This window comes from Arvicanthis niloticus, chromosome 7 (assembly GCF_011762505.2).
Source record: "Arvicanthis niloticus isolate mArvNil1 chromosome 7, mArvNil1.pat.X, whole genome shotgun sequence".
Classification (NCBI taxonomy): domain Eukaryota; kingdom Metazoa; phylum Chordata; class Mammalia; order Rodentia; family Muridae; genus Arvicanthis; species Arvicanthis niloticus.
The window spans coordinates 25,197,241-25,214,406 of NC_047664.1; the positions used below are offsets into that span (position 1 = coordinate 25,197,241).

Sequence of the window (17,166 nt, forward strand, 5' to 3'; positions counted from 1 at the left end):
TGGCCAGGATGGCAGAGCTCATCTCATGTGGAGTTGAAACTACACTAGATTAGATGGGGATAGAAAGATGCGGATGCGGGTTAGGGAGAGAGGGGGGCGGGGACAGACTGAGAGAATCTTACATTTTCATTTTCACTATACATATCTTGGCTCAAAATTGACACTGTAATCAATCACATATGTTTGCACAAATCTGGAAGGGCGAGTCTAACCAACTCTGTAAAAGGTAAGGTTGGCGAGTTAGGTATAGTTTGCGACAATGTCCAAGAAGAAGGATGATGTCCAAGGAGTTAAAGGATGAGTTAAAGAACTACCGCAGAACACTTCATATGACAACGCAGAGTCTGTGCTTGCATGCTAGATATGATTTTAAAAGGCTTTCTCGTAGATGTTGGTTGGCAGCTGATGATTCCAAGCAGCCAAGGGAGACTAGATGCATGGAGATGGGTTCCTGGTGGAGAAAATGTGTTCCTTCTTCAGCACCACACAGGTGGATAGTACCACAGGCTCCTCCTCTTACCTGGGAAATGCTGGATCCAATTGAAGTAACCCTTTGGGACAGATAAGCTTGTTTGCAACGTTGTATTCACCCAGGTTAGACTACTTATCTTTAGAGTTAATAAGCTATATATATGTATAAAAATGATTCTGAGGTATTGGTGTTTACTGTAACCATGTCAGCAAAAATCAAAACAAAAACTAAATGGACTGTCACTCTGTAAACAATGGTTTAAAAAAAAAAAAGACCCATAAGAATGGTTGAATAAATTCTCACATATCTATACCATAGTTTCTTTTCTTTTTTTTAGTATATAATTTTAAGGTTTGCTATACATTTATAGTAATCCAGAAAATACGCAGCACTGAAAAAAAAGACCCTAATCAACGGAACTATTAAATCCATAAAAGACTCATATTTCCATGGTTTCGATATGATTTGTTTCATAAAGTTTCTTGAGCTAGAGGGCCAGTCCCCAGGTAAAATCCCCATGCATTGGTAATAAAGTAGAACCTTTAAGAGGCAGGAATTAGTGGGTGATTGGGGACAAACAAAATTTGTGAGATTAATGATAATCTGACAGGAACAAATTAATAGTCATGAGAACTATTGCTATAAAAGACTGATACCAAGTTCTTTGTTTTCTTACTTCTTTCCCTTGGGGGGGGGGGGAGAGGTTGGGGATAGGGAGTGTTGAGACAGTTTCTCTGTATAGTCCTAGTTGTCCTAGAACACACTTTATAGACCAGGCTGGCCTTGAACTCACAGAGGTCCACTTGTCTCTGTTTCCTGAGTAATGGGAACAAAGGCATGTGCCATCACTGCCCAGCATTCGACCTTCAATCTCTCGATTCTACTATTTTTTCTCTTTCTCTTGCATATTACTACCACGTGGTACCTTTATCATGTTGTGATGTAGACACACACACGTATATACACATATCTCATCACACTAGATGCATTATTATTTGGACTTTTCAGCATTAGAAAAATCAGCAATACTCCTTTTTTAAATGTCAGATTTATATCTGTAAATTCTCACCTCACAAAATGTCCACACAATTTACTCAGAGCCAATTGATATCGATATAAATTGCCTACCTAGATAAGACAAATTATCCTATAATTATCCATCCCTTATATGATTTTCATAGCTACCTGTGGCTATTTATAGCTATGTGGAATCTGGATCGTCTTCCTCCGTCATCTTAGCAATATTCTTATATTTGTCTGAGAAGTAATGTTACAATATAAACTTCTTTGCCCAAAGTTGAAGATAAGAAAACTCAGTCAAGACAGGGCAGAAACCTCAGTAATGTACTTCAGAGAACAAAAAATTATAATTAGAAATTGAAGGCTCCATATAATTTCAAATTATAATTAGAAATTGAGGCTTCAGGCCAAGCCTGAAGGATCCAGTTGCAAGCCTACCCCATTCTGCTGTATTTTATTTACAGGAGCTCCATGAGACACCATGTTCTACCTATGAGAAGAAAAAAACAAAACAAACAACAACAACAACAAAACTGGAAAGCAAGCAAAGAGAAACTGAGTACAGGAGAAGCACCCAATGAAAGTGCATAAAAATATATAAAGTCTAAGGTCACTCCCACTGAGTCACCAAAGTCTCCCACCTCCCAGATCTCTGGTACTTTCTAGCGGGTTCCCCTATCTCCCACCTTCTAGGGCTGCATATTTCCATTCATTCTGCTTGCTCTCTGGGTTTCTCTCCTGCCCCACCCCCATACCTGATCCTATTCCCCCTTTCCCCTTCTTCTCCCCTCTCTTACCCAAATCCCTTCCTCCCTATGCCTCCCGTGATTATTTTTTTTTTTCTCCTTCTAAATGGGACCAAAACATCCTCACTTGGCCTTTCTGCTTGTTAAACTCCTTAAGTTCTGTGGGTTATATCCTAGATATTCCGTATTTTTTTTTTTTTTTTTTTTTTTTTTTTGCCAATATGCACTTATTAGTGAGTACATACAATGTATGCCATTTTGGGTCTGGGTTACCTCACTAAGAATGATATTTTCTAGTTCCATCTGTTTGCCTGCAAATCTCATGATGTCCTCATTCTTAATATCTGAGTAGTTTTCCATTGTGTAAATGTACTACATTTTCTGTATCCATTCTTCCGTTGTGGGACATCTGGATTGTTTTTAGCTTCTGGCTATTACAAATAAGGCTGCTATCTATAAACATTGTAGAGCATGTGTCCCTGTGGCATGGTGTGGAATTTTTTGGGTACATGCCCAAGAGTGGTATAGCTGGGTCTTCTATTTCCAGTTTTCTGAGGAACCACCAGATTGATCCAGATTGATATCCAGTAAGAGTGGTTGTACCAGCTTGCAATCCCACCAGCAATGAAGGAGTGTTCCTCTTTCTCCACATTCTCATCAGCATGTGCTGTCTCCTGAGTTTTTGAACTTAGCCATTTTGATTGGTATAAAGTGGAATCTCAGGGTCACTTTGATTTGCATTTTCCTGATGACTGAAGGACTTTGAAAGTTTCTTTAGGTGCTTCTCGGCCATTCAAGATTCCTCTGTTGTAAATTCTCTGTTTAGCTCTGTAGCCCATTTTTTAACTGTATTATTTGTTTTTTTGGAGGTTAGCTTCTTGAGTTCTTTACATGTTTTAGATCTATCAGATGTGGGGTTGGTGAAGATTTTTTTCAAGAGGAGGGATGATGTTACCAACCCTCAATGAAAATTTGTAGTCCAAAATTTTCCTGTTGAAAAGAACTGCATACCAAAAAGGGAGAAGAGACTGAAGGAAAGGTGGTCCAGTAACCAGTCCAACTGGGGATTTACCTCATGAGGAGACACAGAGGTACAAATAGTCAAGAAACAAGCAAGACAATAAACATAAATAGTCAAAGAACAAGCAAGGCAATAAACATAATTTTGTGAACACTCCCATGTGATCTGTTTCTAAGGGCTTATCAGGATAACCAAAATATCTGAGACAACTTTCTTGTCCTAGCCCAAAGTCATTTTCATGTCTGAAGCCTACTTCCTTGTTCTAGCTTACAATTTAGATTCTTGTCTAAAATTACTTCTTTGTTCTAGCCTAAGATTTAGATTCCTGCCTGAAATTACTTCTTTGTTCTAACCTAATGTCAGATTCCTACCTGAAGCCTACTTCCTTGTCCTTGGCCAATGTTATATTCCTGCCAAGCAGCCCCAAAAGCTCTCTGCCCCTCCCCCTGTTTTATTTCATAAACAAGACTGAGGCTGTCTTAAGTTGTTCTGCCAAGAATGCCTTCCTTATGGAATATTCATTATCTAAAGCATTGTGCTTTTGTCTTAGGTTGGTAATGTTCTATGCAGAATCTTACCTGTCCTTGGCTTGCCAGACTGTTAATTTAATAACCTTGTCTGGGGGTCCATTTTCAGGTTCAAGCTATGTTCTTTGGCTGCTAACATGTTGATGTTGTTAAAGACAAGCTTTAACACAATGGGCAGGAATAAAAGTATTCCCAGGACAAAAAGCTATATATACCATTCTTGAAGCTTGACCAAAATAGAAATACTGACCTCAGGCCATAGGTAATTTTATTAGCAGTATATACTGCATCAACACTCAGCAGAGCAGCATTCTTGAAATTTATAAGCTCCCTATGTATCATTAAAACATCCAGAGAGGTGTTAGAATTATAACAAATACACTGCAAGTGTCTTTAAACTTTTTCCTAATTATAATGACTACCACTATAAATTTTAGAATTAATGTGAATCAATCCAATGGTATTTGGTATGACAGTCAAGATGACTCCTTACACTTAAACTCTGAACCTTCTTCCAATAATTTGGATAGGATTGATGCTTTTTATCTTATTCAAATTACTGGATTTACTCTTAAGGGAAGAGACAACTGTAAGTATCTACCAGGAGATAGACCCCATTCTTTACTGCATCATTTTCCCTCTGAAGCTGTAACTCTAAGCTCAGTTAGGAGGTATGGAGACATTGAGCATGATATACAACCCATTCTCACCAAAACAGCTAGAGATTCCCTTTCAAAGCTGATCGCCACAAGGAAATCTACATTTTCAGAGCTGTTCTTGTCCTCACCCTTGAATTTACCAGTAGGCAGTAGTGCTCTTTTAGGAAGAAATAAGACACCCAAACTTTGCTGTTCCTGGCCAGAAAAACAAGAACATCTCTGAAACTACTGGTTTTGGGAATCCTTTATCTAAGGACAGTTAAACATTTTCTATCTTCTCTTCTCCTTATCCCCTGCCCCATCTTAACAGGTAATCCTAAATGCTATCTAGAGAACTGGGAAATCAATCATTCTTTGGCTTCTTAGAGTTGGGTGGGGTCACTGGGTGCGGAAGTTGAAATATTTTGCCAGTGAAGCTTCCTAAGGGACTTTCTAAGGGAAGTATATAGGTAGCTCTATTTGTATAAGATCCAGGTGTGTTAGGAAAATAAAACCTTGTCTAGAGTCTTGAAAGAGCCATGTGATGGAGAAGTAAAGGCAAGAGTTTTTAGCATTTCAAGCCTTAGTCTAAGAACCAGGAGAAGCCAGAGCGAAGGACAGTTTAAAATGTTTCCTGCCCATTGAGGTTTGGATGACTTCCCTCAGAATCTCCTTCATGTCAAACTACTCCACCATAAAATTTGTAATGATCCTGATTTACCTTGACACTGTCACAACACTGGTATTAGTCTTTTTAAGTAATAAGATTATGGGATAAAAGACAGTTTTTGAACTTTATGAAGTATTCAGTGAGTATGAACATATTAAGAATCATATAATACTTTCTGTACATTGCAGCTAAAGGGGAGAATGAGCTGGGCCGGGCAGTAATGAGGATGTGAAAGAAATGACTTAAGAAGGATGAATACTTGTGTATGACAACAGCTTAAATGTGATACTGCATTACTTCAAGGCAAGGGATGAACAATAACCAATGAAAACATGAACATTAACTTCTAATAATGTTGATTATTATTTCTATGTCAACACCAGTTAAAATTCATATTTTAATAATGATAATTTTATGAATATTAAGTATTCTAAGATATTAAATTAGTGTTTTATATATTTAAATAGAATGCTAGTTCCATGAGAATTATCAGCTGTTGGGTAAAAATTGTCTTGGTTAACTAAAATTATAATTTAAAAATACCATGGTATATTTTTGTACATATATATATATATATATAGATATATATATATAGATATATAGATATATATAGATATATATACACAATACTTACAAACCATTGAGTGTCTCATACTTTTAGTTTGACGCAGTGACTTTTGCATTGCCAAAACCATAGTGTAGCATGCAGTATTTCACATTTTTTAGCTGTCCAAAACACTTTCTGAAAAAATAATATGAAAGAGGGAGTTAGTATTCCATGAACTACGATTTACATAAGTGTTGAGAAACATAACACTAGGCAAGTAACAGGATATCCCTAAATAACACTTAGTGAAAGTACAAAGCAGAATTAGACCACCCACGATTTACCTTTAGATTTAAAAGAATGAAAACTATTTTGCTCTAATTATATATGTGGTGGTTTGAATGTGAATAGTCTCCATAGGTTCATATATCTAGATGTTTGGTCCCCACTTAGTGGAACTGTTTGGGAACTGGGTTATTGGAGTTGGGCTTTGAGGTTTCAAAAGCCCACACCAGGCCCAGTATTTCTCTTCTTCTCTTCTCTTCTCTTCTCTTCTCTTCTCTTCTCTTCTCTTCTCTTCTCTTCTCTTCTCTTCTCTTCTCTTCTCTTCTCTCTCTCCTCTCCTCTCCTCTCCTCTCCTCTCCTCTCCTCTCCTCTCCTCTCCTCTCCTCTCTCCCTCCCTCCCTCCCTCCCTCCCCTCCCTCTCTCTCTCTCTCTCTCTCTCTCTCTCTCTCTCTCTCTCTCTCTCTCTCTCTGTCTCTATCTTTGTCACTCTCTCTCTGCTTCCTGCAGATCATATTTCAACTCCTTCAGTGCCATGCCTGTCTGCTTCTCACCATGATAATCATGGACTAAATCTCTGAAACTATAAGCGAGCCCCAATTAAATGCTGCTCTTTAAAAGAGTTTCCTGGTCATGGTGTCTCTTCACATCAATAGAACTATAATTGAGGACAATATATAGCAGTTTCAGAGGAGATAGACTTCCACTTCTCCTTCCTCCAACTATCCAACATTGCAGTTGAGAAAGTTTTGGGAAGAAAAATGGAGGCAAGAGTCCCAGCAATTGAGGCCTATACCCAAAATCTTCCATGAGTCAAAGAATTCTTTCTGACAGTAGTGGTAATATTTAGAGGACCCCATACATTTATAGGCAGTTGGCTATGATCATAGATAAAGAGTTTAAAAAGGGCATTTCACTTGTATGTTTGTTTTTAGGGATGACTGTGACTATTTATCACTGGACAACCAATTGGTGTGCTCTTTCTTGGGAAGGACTGCCTCTCCTGCTCTCTACTCAGTTGCCTGCGATTCTTTATGTAGGGTTGGTACCTAGTAGGTTTTTTCTCATCTGGTTTGACATGTTTGTTGGTGTTGCTATGTGACAAAACTTTCCCTGAGACGCAACATATATGTCTACTCACCCCAGATAGGGAACCCAAGATAGACAAAAGTATGGATACCACCAAGATACAATTTGGCTTCCACTCATAGCTGGCCGGGGATCTCATCCTCAGAGACATTAAAGAAAAGTGTTATAAACATAGGCCTGTGTTCCAGACATTTTACTTAAGACATTATATTACCTGAGGGTTCTGTCTTAGCAAAGTACCACTTACAACTCTGTAGATATATTGTATGTGCATAGGTGTACATTGGTGTGGCTATTTTATTCTCTTGTAATTGTTGTCTCTGAGGTTTACTGCCTCAGTTTGCTAACCTAGGCCTAATCCAGGAAGCGTCTAGCCTCCATACAATCTAAGCCTAAAATGTTTTCACCCTCTGAAACTTGCTGCTGAATAAGCTTACCACTTCCTAGACCTTTCTGAGCTCTGGATGGATGGTTCAACTCAGCTGTTATTGCTCAAACTCCTCTCCAAGCTGACTGATTCAATCTGTGTTTTCTCAGCTTTACCTCAATTGTTCTGCTTGGCCTCATACTAACTTTGGCAATCTGTTCCAATCTTCTGGCTTCTTCTCATTCTTTAGCTCATTTTGTCTTCTACTGTATCTAGACTTTTCTCTCTCTGCAACCTATCTTTGTACAATTGTTCCATTAAAACTGCCTCCTCTCTCTTTTTCTCTTTCTTTGCACTGCTCCCTTGAGTAGCTTCACATTTTTTTTCTCTGAGTTGGGCATATCCTAGTCTGTTAAATCTTTTTCTTTTCTTTTCTTTCTTTCTTTCTTTCTTTCTTTCTTTCTTTCTTATTTATTTATTTATTTTTGAATATTTTAATTTACATTTTAGATGCCATCCCCTTTCCCCATTTCCCCACCCTAGAAAAACCCTATCCCAGCCCCCCTCCTTTTTGCTTTTATAAATTTTTTTAAAATGTTGATCAAAGGCTTTATAAGTTTGGTAATGCTCAATAACAAGATGTCCATGCAATCAGAAGTGTAACCCAATACCCAACCTATATATATCAACTATCTTTGACTAGTGGAGACACTCGAACATCTGGCTCCATATCCCCCCCCCTTGTCATCTAGCTCCTCCTCTTCTTCTCCTCCTCCTCTACTTACTCCTCCTCTTCCTCTCCTTACTCCTCTCACCTTAGCTCCTCCTACATGTCACCCTTCCTGTTAAAATAAAACTTTTCTCTCAAAATACAATTAGAACATAACTATACCAATTTGTATCAGTAAGGTACAAGATAGACCTAATACCCAGTCCATCATTTTGTTGACTAACCAGAACCTCTGTCATCTCTCCTAACTAAAACACTTAGTTTTGAACCTGGCTTTTTTTCTTGGCTTTAGAATGAATGTCAGCTGAAAACCATCCACTCAGATCTTTTTCTCTCAAAGTAAGTAGCCAGGATTGGTTATGAGATTATAAGTCTTCAACCCAGTCAGAAATCCAGAATGACTGAGTTAACTGAAATTATGGGAAGCACAAAGCATAGTTTCTAAAACTTAGCCAATTTATAGAGACTGCTGAACACCTGGACAGTCCCTATACTACAAAACATTGGAGCATCTGATCTTCAGCCTTCTGGCCCAGGATCATCTGACAGACCTAGTGATGCAGAATTATTAAGGGCTGATTACTCTGTCTTGGCAGATATAATCAGTCAACTATTCTGCAAGTGTGTCCTTTTCTGGACAGTGATTTGTCTGTAGATGAAAAGAGGCAATTCTTGGCTAGTGGCTGTCTCACCACAACTGGACTAACGCCAAAAATGCTGAATTTCTTCTTAGAATCCAAGACAAGAAGCTGTCATGAGCAGATATGTCTCTAATCAAAATGAACATTAATACAGATATGTTTGTAACGTCAATTCTGTGGATGTATGACGTTTAGAAAATCAGCCATCCATGTAAAGCAATCTGGACTGTTGTCTGTTAACTCCTCTCAGCTATTTCTAAATAAAATATAGAAAACACTCTAACAATAAACTCAAAGCTATGAATTTGCTATAGGCCCTTAACTCACCGGCTAACCATCTCAAATCAGTTAAAAAAGTTAAAGGACTGGGTCTAAGCCTTGTATTCCTAAATGTTTTATATAGTCACAATGCCTATGAGAGTAACAATATTAATCTCACTTTTATATCAATAAGACACTCATCCCAATGAAAACCTTGAATTTGAAATGAAAATAAATTTTGTATCATTTAAGAAATTAAAACTCCATCTTAATAACAATTATACATATTTCTACCAATAGGCTATGGCTATCCAATAAGTCCTAGCTATCTCTTCTTGTTCCAAAAAAACCACTACTTTTCCCTAGAAAGACAGCTCAATATTAGCCACCTCAGTCCCCAAGCCCAGGGAATAGGGGCGCCGACTCCTCATTAACTTCTTCAAGCTGATTGTGGGTGTTGAGATATTAGAAGAGGGGTTGGGGGAAGAATAAATTGATAAGCCTCTGATGCTGTGTCTTCACTGAATCCAGCTGAAATTCCAGGACATCAGAGGTTTGAGCAGGTTTGCTCAGCTTGCTTGATGAGTAGATACACCAAGGCTGTGTATTCTGAAATATATAATTCTCAAAACAAATTTTTGTATCAAGATAATTTTTTGGTTGAATTTTGGAATCTAGTCTTCTGGCAACTTGCCTCTGTCATGTCTAATCCATATAATTCTGGGAGTTTTTATGAGGGTATGCTCCCAGCATCCTCCCATTCCTGCCTCCCTGCTCTTGCAATTCCCCAACACTAGGGAATCCAAACTTTCAGGCACCAAGGCCCTCCACTTCCACTGATGCCTAGCAAGGCCACCCTCAACTGCTTATACAGGTGGAGCCATGGGTCCCTCCCTTTGTGTTCTCAGGCTGGAGATTTTAGAATGGCTACTCCAGCTTGTTTCTTAGAACCATTTGCTTGAAAAATTGTTTTCCAGCCTTTTACTCTAAGGTAGAGTCTGTCTTTGTACTGAGGTGGGTTTCCTGTATGCAATAAAATGCTGGGTCCTGTTTATGTATCCAGTCCATTAGCCTATGTCTTTTAATTTGGGAATTGATTCCATTGATGTTAAGAGATATCAAGGAACAGTGATTGTTGTCTCTTGTTATTTTTGTTATTAGAGGTGAAGTTATCTTTGTGTGACTATCTTCTTTTGGATTTGTTAGAAGAGGGTTACTTTCTTACTCTTTCTAGGGTACAATTTCCCTCCTTGTATTGGAGCTTTCCTGCTATTATCCTTTGTAATGCTGGGTTTGTGGAAAGCTATTGTGTAAATTTGGTTTTGTCGTGGAATATCTTGGTTTCTCCATCTATGGTAATTGAGAGTTTTGCTGGGTATAGTAGCCTGGGCTGGCATTTGTGTTCTCTTAGGGTCTGTATGACATCTGTCCAGCATCTTCTAGCTTTTATAGTATCTGGTGAGAAGTCTGGTGTAATTCTGATAGGTCTGCCTTTATATGTTACTTGGCCTTTTCCCCTTACTGCATTTAATATTCTTTCTTTGTTTTGTGCATTTGGTGTTTGATTATTATGTGATGGGAGGTATTTGTTTTCTGGTCTAGTCTATTTGGCATTCTATAGGCTTCTTGTATGTTTATGGGCATCTCGTTCTTTAGATTAGGGAAGTTTTCTTCTATAATTTTGTTGAAGATATTTATTGGCCCTTTAAGTTGGGAATCTTCACTCTCATCTATACCTATTATGCTTATGGTATCTTCTGCACCTGAGATTTTGTCTTCTATCTTTTGTATTCTGTTGGTGATGCTTGCATCTGTGACTTCTGATTTCTTTCCTAGGTTTTTTATGTCCAGGGTAGTCTCCCTTTGTGATTACTTGATTGTTTCTACTTCTCTTTTTTTATGTCCTGGATAGTTTTGTTCAATTCCTACACCTGTTTAGTTGTATTCTCTTGTAATTCTTTTCGGGATTTTTGTGTTTTCTCTTTAAGGGCTTCCACCTGTTTACCTGTGTTCTCCTCAAATTCTTTGAGAGTGTTATTTATGTCCTTCTTAAAGTCCTCTAACATCATCATTAGAAGTGATTTAAAATCTGAATCTTGCTTTCCTAGTGATATGGGAATTCAGGACTTTCTTGTGTGGGAGAACTATGTTCTTTTTTTTTTATAACACTTTATTTATCAATGTTTGTATAAACATATATACTTATACAATATACATATATAAACAATAATTAAATAATAAGATGTATTTAAAAAGTATGGGCATTTGGGAAAAGTGGGAGGGAGGAATGAGAGAAAGGGGAAAATTATGCTAATACAGTGTTCATATATGAAATTCTCAAAAAGGAATCCAGTTTTTTAAAATGTTCAACAGATCAACTAGCATTTTATAATACAAAAATAAATATGACCTATAATTATGTTAAAGGATATTTTAACTCACTACAAACTTTGAAGTTTAAAGTGAGATCAATAAAAATCATTTTACCCATCATACTAACAAAAACCACAATAATGTTTTATAATTCAAAGTATTTCTAAGAACAAGAAAATAGATTGTCAGGAGCTAAGTCAGCAGAACCAGGGGTACACTGTGTGTGTTTTTTTTTAATCAAATCATAATTTTTACTTTTTAACATGGGGGTTATAAACACAAAAATGCAAGATGTAGGGGAGGGGATGACACAGGAGCATAGGTGTTCAGAGGGAGTACAGATATCTTTCAGAACAGGGTATCAGCTAGGTGAAGGTTCAGGGGTCAGGTCACTATGACTCTGCCTATGATTCACTTGTCCTTATCTAATTTGGTACTATATGCCAAAGGCTGCCTATTTACAAGGTCTATGACTACTCTGATGGTAGATTTCAACAAAAGCTGCCTGATTACAATAGTCCATAGCCCTCTGTTTCAGTGTTTTTTCCATAGAGACCCAAGACTTTGTGTTAGCAGGCATGTAAGTCAGGCCTATTGCTGATTCTAGGCTTATGGCTGATTTCAGGCCTTCAGTGTATAAGCAGGGCTGCCCCTGACATCTCCTCCCTTCTCCAAGTATAGAAGGGCTGTGGCGATTCTAATCTTGCCAAGGCGGGGATAGAGGCCTGACCTCCAGTGATTAAAGGGGACCTTGTAATGGCTCCAGTCCTCCTGTCATTGAGAACTATGTTCTAATGATGCAACGTACCCTGGGTTGCTGATGCATATGTTCTTGTGCTTGCCTTTAGCCACTGGATCTCCTTAGTGCTACCTGCCTTGTCTCTGACTGGAGCCTATCTTGGTTGTTTCAGAACTGTGTGGTATGGGTGTTACTACTGGGGTTAGAGCTAGGGCCCAAGATCTGCTCAGTGCTCAGGTGCAGACAGGAAGGAACCAGAGCTCCAGGCCAGGAGTGAATTCCTGGGTCCTAGTGTGTCCCAGTTACTCCCTGTTTGGGGCAGGTGTTGCTGTCTCCTTACCTAAGATACTGCCTGGGTTAGAGCTCCTGGGAGGCCCACTTCCTCTGGGTTCTGTGAGATTGGGGTAGAGCTGCTGCCTGGGATCTGCTCACCCAGGATCTGCTCAGTGTTTGGGCTCAGACTGGAAGGAACCAGTGCTCTGGGCCAGGAGTGAATTCCTGGGTCCTAGTGGATCCCAGTTATTACCTGTTTGGGGCAGGTGTTGCTGTCTCCTTACCTAAGATACTGCCTGGGTTAGAGCTCCCGGGAGGCCCATTTTCTCTGGGTTCTGTGAGATTGGGGGCAGAACTGCTGCCCGGGATCTGCTTGCCTAGGATCTGCTCCATCTTTTTCTGATTCATCACTTTGTCTGCCACTCAGTTCGACATCAAATTCTTCAAAGAATTATGTGAGAATATTTGAAAGCGTGGTAAAATTATTATTTATCCATGAATATTGTTTGTATGACCCATTCCTTCATAAACAACTTTTTTGTTTATCTCTTCATAGGTTTCTGTAAAAAATATGTTTCCTCTTCTTATTGTTTACTAGTATTATATTCTTTTATTGGTAGAAAGTTGAGAGAGGAAAGGAAGTAAATACAAATTTTCAAGACACCCTGGGTTTTAAGTGCATACAATTTAAACTTCTGATTACCTTTGCCTTCATCAGACTTTCTGCTGAGCTTCTTTTATGACATAAAGGATTACACAGACAGTTTCTGAATGAGCACCTTAGTGCCTTGGTATCATAGAGATCTTAGCCTTGGCACCAGGTGAATCCAGGCTTGAATTCTGGTTTTGACAGTTACCAGATGTTAGAGATGGTGGGCTCTCTGATGCCTTATTTTACCCTTCTACAAAATACAGATAATGGTGGTTACCTTGGATGTACAGATGGGGCACTATAAACCGGGCTCTTTGGAGAAGTGCTGCACCCACTCATCCACTAAGGAGTGACTGGGATGGTTTCTAAAGGACAGTGTGGAAGCTTTCTCTGACTTTTGCTTTTCACCTGCTATTTTAGTAGTATTAAAACATGAACACCTCACTGACTGCCTTTGCTGTTACCATGGTGATCCAGGTTCATTTTAGAAGAAGTGACAGGACAGATTGGCTTTGAGAATTGTGAAATCTCACACTCTAAATATAAGGACTGGGAATTCACAGTGATACTGACAATGGTGGATGGGTAGAATTTCTGCTACCTCTCAGCAACACAGAATCTGAAAAACCAGGAGTAGAACCTGGGTTCTGGCTCTCCAGGTTCATCAGAGAACAGTTGTGTGAGCTATCAGTCATAAGACTGTCATCAATTGTGAAGTTTCCTTCTACTTAAATTTTTTTTGGGGGGGGGTTTCTCTGTGTAACCCTGGCCTTCCTGGAACTCATTCTATAGACCAGGCTGGCCTCTGACTCATAGATTTACCAGCCTCTGCCTTCTGAGTGCTGGGACTAAATGTGTGTACCACCACTGCCTGGTCTTTCTGGATTCTTTCTATGCTTCATGTCTTCCCCCATGTTTTGCTTCTTTCTACCATCAAATATCTGCTTCTAGGCCTTTAATTCTTACTACCTTGACACTGAACTAATTTAATAGGAGTTAAACAAGCATTTCTATAACATTATTTAAGAAAATTTCAAATATGATAAAGTAGGCTGCGCTTTTTATCCAAATTCAATAAATCTTAATTCTTGGCTAACATATCCCATTCAATTTTACATTGTCTACATTAGTTTCTTTTTTAAAGTTATTCTCCTAGAATTTCATACATCTATATGATATGTTTCCACCATACACTCATTTACTTTCCTTTTTATTTTCCCTACTCTCACTGTGCAAATTCTCTTCTTATTTGTGTATCTTTTTTTGTCACCTACTGTTTAATTTGGGTTGTCCCATGAGCACGAGTTGGGGCTTATTTACCAGAACATATGTAAGTTACTAGAGGATGCTCCACTGAAAAATGTTACTCCTCGTTTCTGAGCAATAGTTAACTACCAATGACTTCTTGGGGGGAGGTAGGCTCTTAACAGGTTCCATATGTGATAGGGTATTAATAGGTCTAATATTCTGCATGTTTTGTGCACGTAACCACAGCTGTTTTGACTTCACAATACAATGGCCATAGAATGTCCAGATCACATTTAACTTCCTCTTGTCTTCCAACTCTTACATTATTTCTGTTCCGTATTCCATGATGCTCTCTGAGCCTCGGGGAGGGTAATAGACTTGTGCTATGTAGAACTCAGCACTCCCAAGTCACTTATTGTTAGCACGTTAATAGTTGTGAGTCTCTGCATTAACTGTTGCTAACTGCAACACACCAAGATAGAGAACAGCACAAATTGTAGGTATAAACATGCATATTTAGAAGGCAGTTTGATACCATGTTCCTTCATCTAGACAACAGTCTATCTCCCCTCCCCTCAGGAATAATGATTTTCCCAGGCATGGGATATTTACAATTTAAGGCATAAATCCTCTTAGAAATAATCCTCAATTCCAACCAGAAAGCAGCTGGTTCTTCTCATAAAGTTCTTGCAACTATTGTACCCCTGGGCACATACAACTGAAGTGGAGATTTCTGGTTTCTTTAAAGACTCGGTTGTGTCATGTGATGTTTCTTTGGTAGTTGTCTTATGAGAGGATGTTTTGTTGAAGCAGACACCTGGGAGAATGTTTTGCTAAGAACAGACTTGGTATTTTTCTGAAATCTGCCTGGAAAAGGGGCATGCGATGTTTTGTTGGAGTGGATGCTTAAGAGGACACGTGGTGTTTGGAAAGAGGATAAGTATAACCCAACAGACAGTGGATGACACTGAAGCATTGGTTCTCCTTGCCACTCTTTGCTAGTCTCCACTGGGCTTTGCTGACGCTGGTCTTCACTGACTATGCTGTAGCAATGGTTCACCTTGTCACCTTTACTGATCATCACTTGCTGTGACTTCATAGAGAGAAATGCACCAAAGAACTTTTTGTGATATTCTGATGGCTTCTTGCTGCTTCTGCAGACTGGGGCCAATTGGCAGTGCCTGTAGGTTTCTTCTAGATAGAACTGCTGTGGCTGTTTCATGAATGGTGTTTGTGAGTGGATTGAGCTACCGCTGCTGACTCATGTGAACTGAACTGCTGACATCTTGACAGCGAAGATTGGAATAGCTCAAAAGAACTATTTCTAAACAGGTCCACATCCCCCTTTGCCCTATTAGCCTTTCCTTTTCACTGCCTCTGATAGGTGGTGGGCTAGAGGGGAGATTAAAGCATTTAAGAACCCTTATTAACATAAGTTTTGAAAAGTCTAAGCCTACATATAACTGACAGGTGAACACTGTAGTGCACAGCAAACTTCCCAGCTGGGCAAGACCTTTGATGGTGTTCACAGCCGAGTGAGTGCCTGTGCAGCACCCAACACTGTCAATGCTCACTCACAAAGAGGATGCTTCAAGCTCAGATCCACCAAGAGTTTTCTATGTCCTGCAAACAAATGTTTGGTGTCTTCAGCAATGTCATCTTGGTATTCAGTTGACAATAGTCTATTTGGGATGCTTCTGGGACTTCCCTGACCAACAATGCACATGGAGGTACCCTACAATGGGATAGTGGCACAGGAATTTATTTCATTTAAGAAGCCATGGCTTCTGGGAGCCACATTATCTATCCATGCAGGGTACCTCCATTCATGTATTTACACACACACACACACATACACACACACACACACACACACACACTCACACACACAGAGACACACGCAGACACACACAGACACACACACAATTAGCTTATAAGGTAGTCTTGTGGTATTTTCATATCTCCTGCATTTTGTTAATCCTTTTCAATCCCTCTTCACCATCCCCTGCCCTGATCCCTGATTAACTCTGAGTCTTCTCTGATCCTTTCACCACTGTGTTCTATGCTTGCCCATTTTAATGTATTTTTCTATGAGTCAAGTGGATCATGCTACCAGGAAGAAGAACTGGTAAGACTGAGTGAGCACAAACCCTGTAAAACACAAAATTGAGAACGGTAGGCCTGGGGCCAGCTCCCTGCCAAACTCTACCTGCTCTGGAACACATAACAATGACACCCTACTGAGAGGACCATGGCAATCAATCACATAGCACAAAAACCTGGAGTTCTCTATGCTAATGGGGTATCTAGATAGACTCAGAGTGTTCAGCCAATGAAGTTCCTTTCCTGGGCATTCTCTGATTCTGAGTAAGGTATATACATTTTTATCCACCACAAAACAAAGCAGTTTGAACAAGCACTGACTGACTGTTCATTAAGAATGGCCGGGGGGGGGGGGGGGTGGGGGGGTGGGGGGGGTGGGGGGGTGGGGGGGTGGGGGGGGAGGGGGTTGTCATAAAGAGCCTAAATTTCCTGGAGAAGGCCTCCTCTTTTCCAGTTCCTTTTTACTCCTGACATTCACTAGGAAACAAACTGAGTTCCACCCAATCCTGGGCTCTGCCTTTCCCCCTCCTTCTTGGCTGTGGACACACAGAGGGGAAGCTCAGACCAGGAACCAACTCCCAGCAGTACTGCAGGGGTGCCTGGGTACACCAGAGACTGGGAACCACAGCAATTGTCCCCGACCTTGCTGTTTCCCACCTGGGAAGACATGGACTGAGGACCCTATTATGGACTGTGTCTGCCTTCCAGAGCAGCATGCTTTGTGGGTACGCCCGTGGTAAGGCAGACACACAGCCTGGCATTCATCT

General features: G+C 39.7%; 1 protein-coding gene across 2 annotated transcripts in view; it reads left to right on the plus strand.

The window, feature by feature from the left end:
• Positions 1 to 17,166, plus strand: part of Plek (pleckstrin) — a 79,025-nt gene that overhangs the window by 808 nt on the left and 61,051 nt on the right. The window lies entirely within an intron of this gene.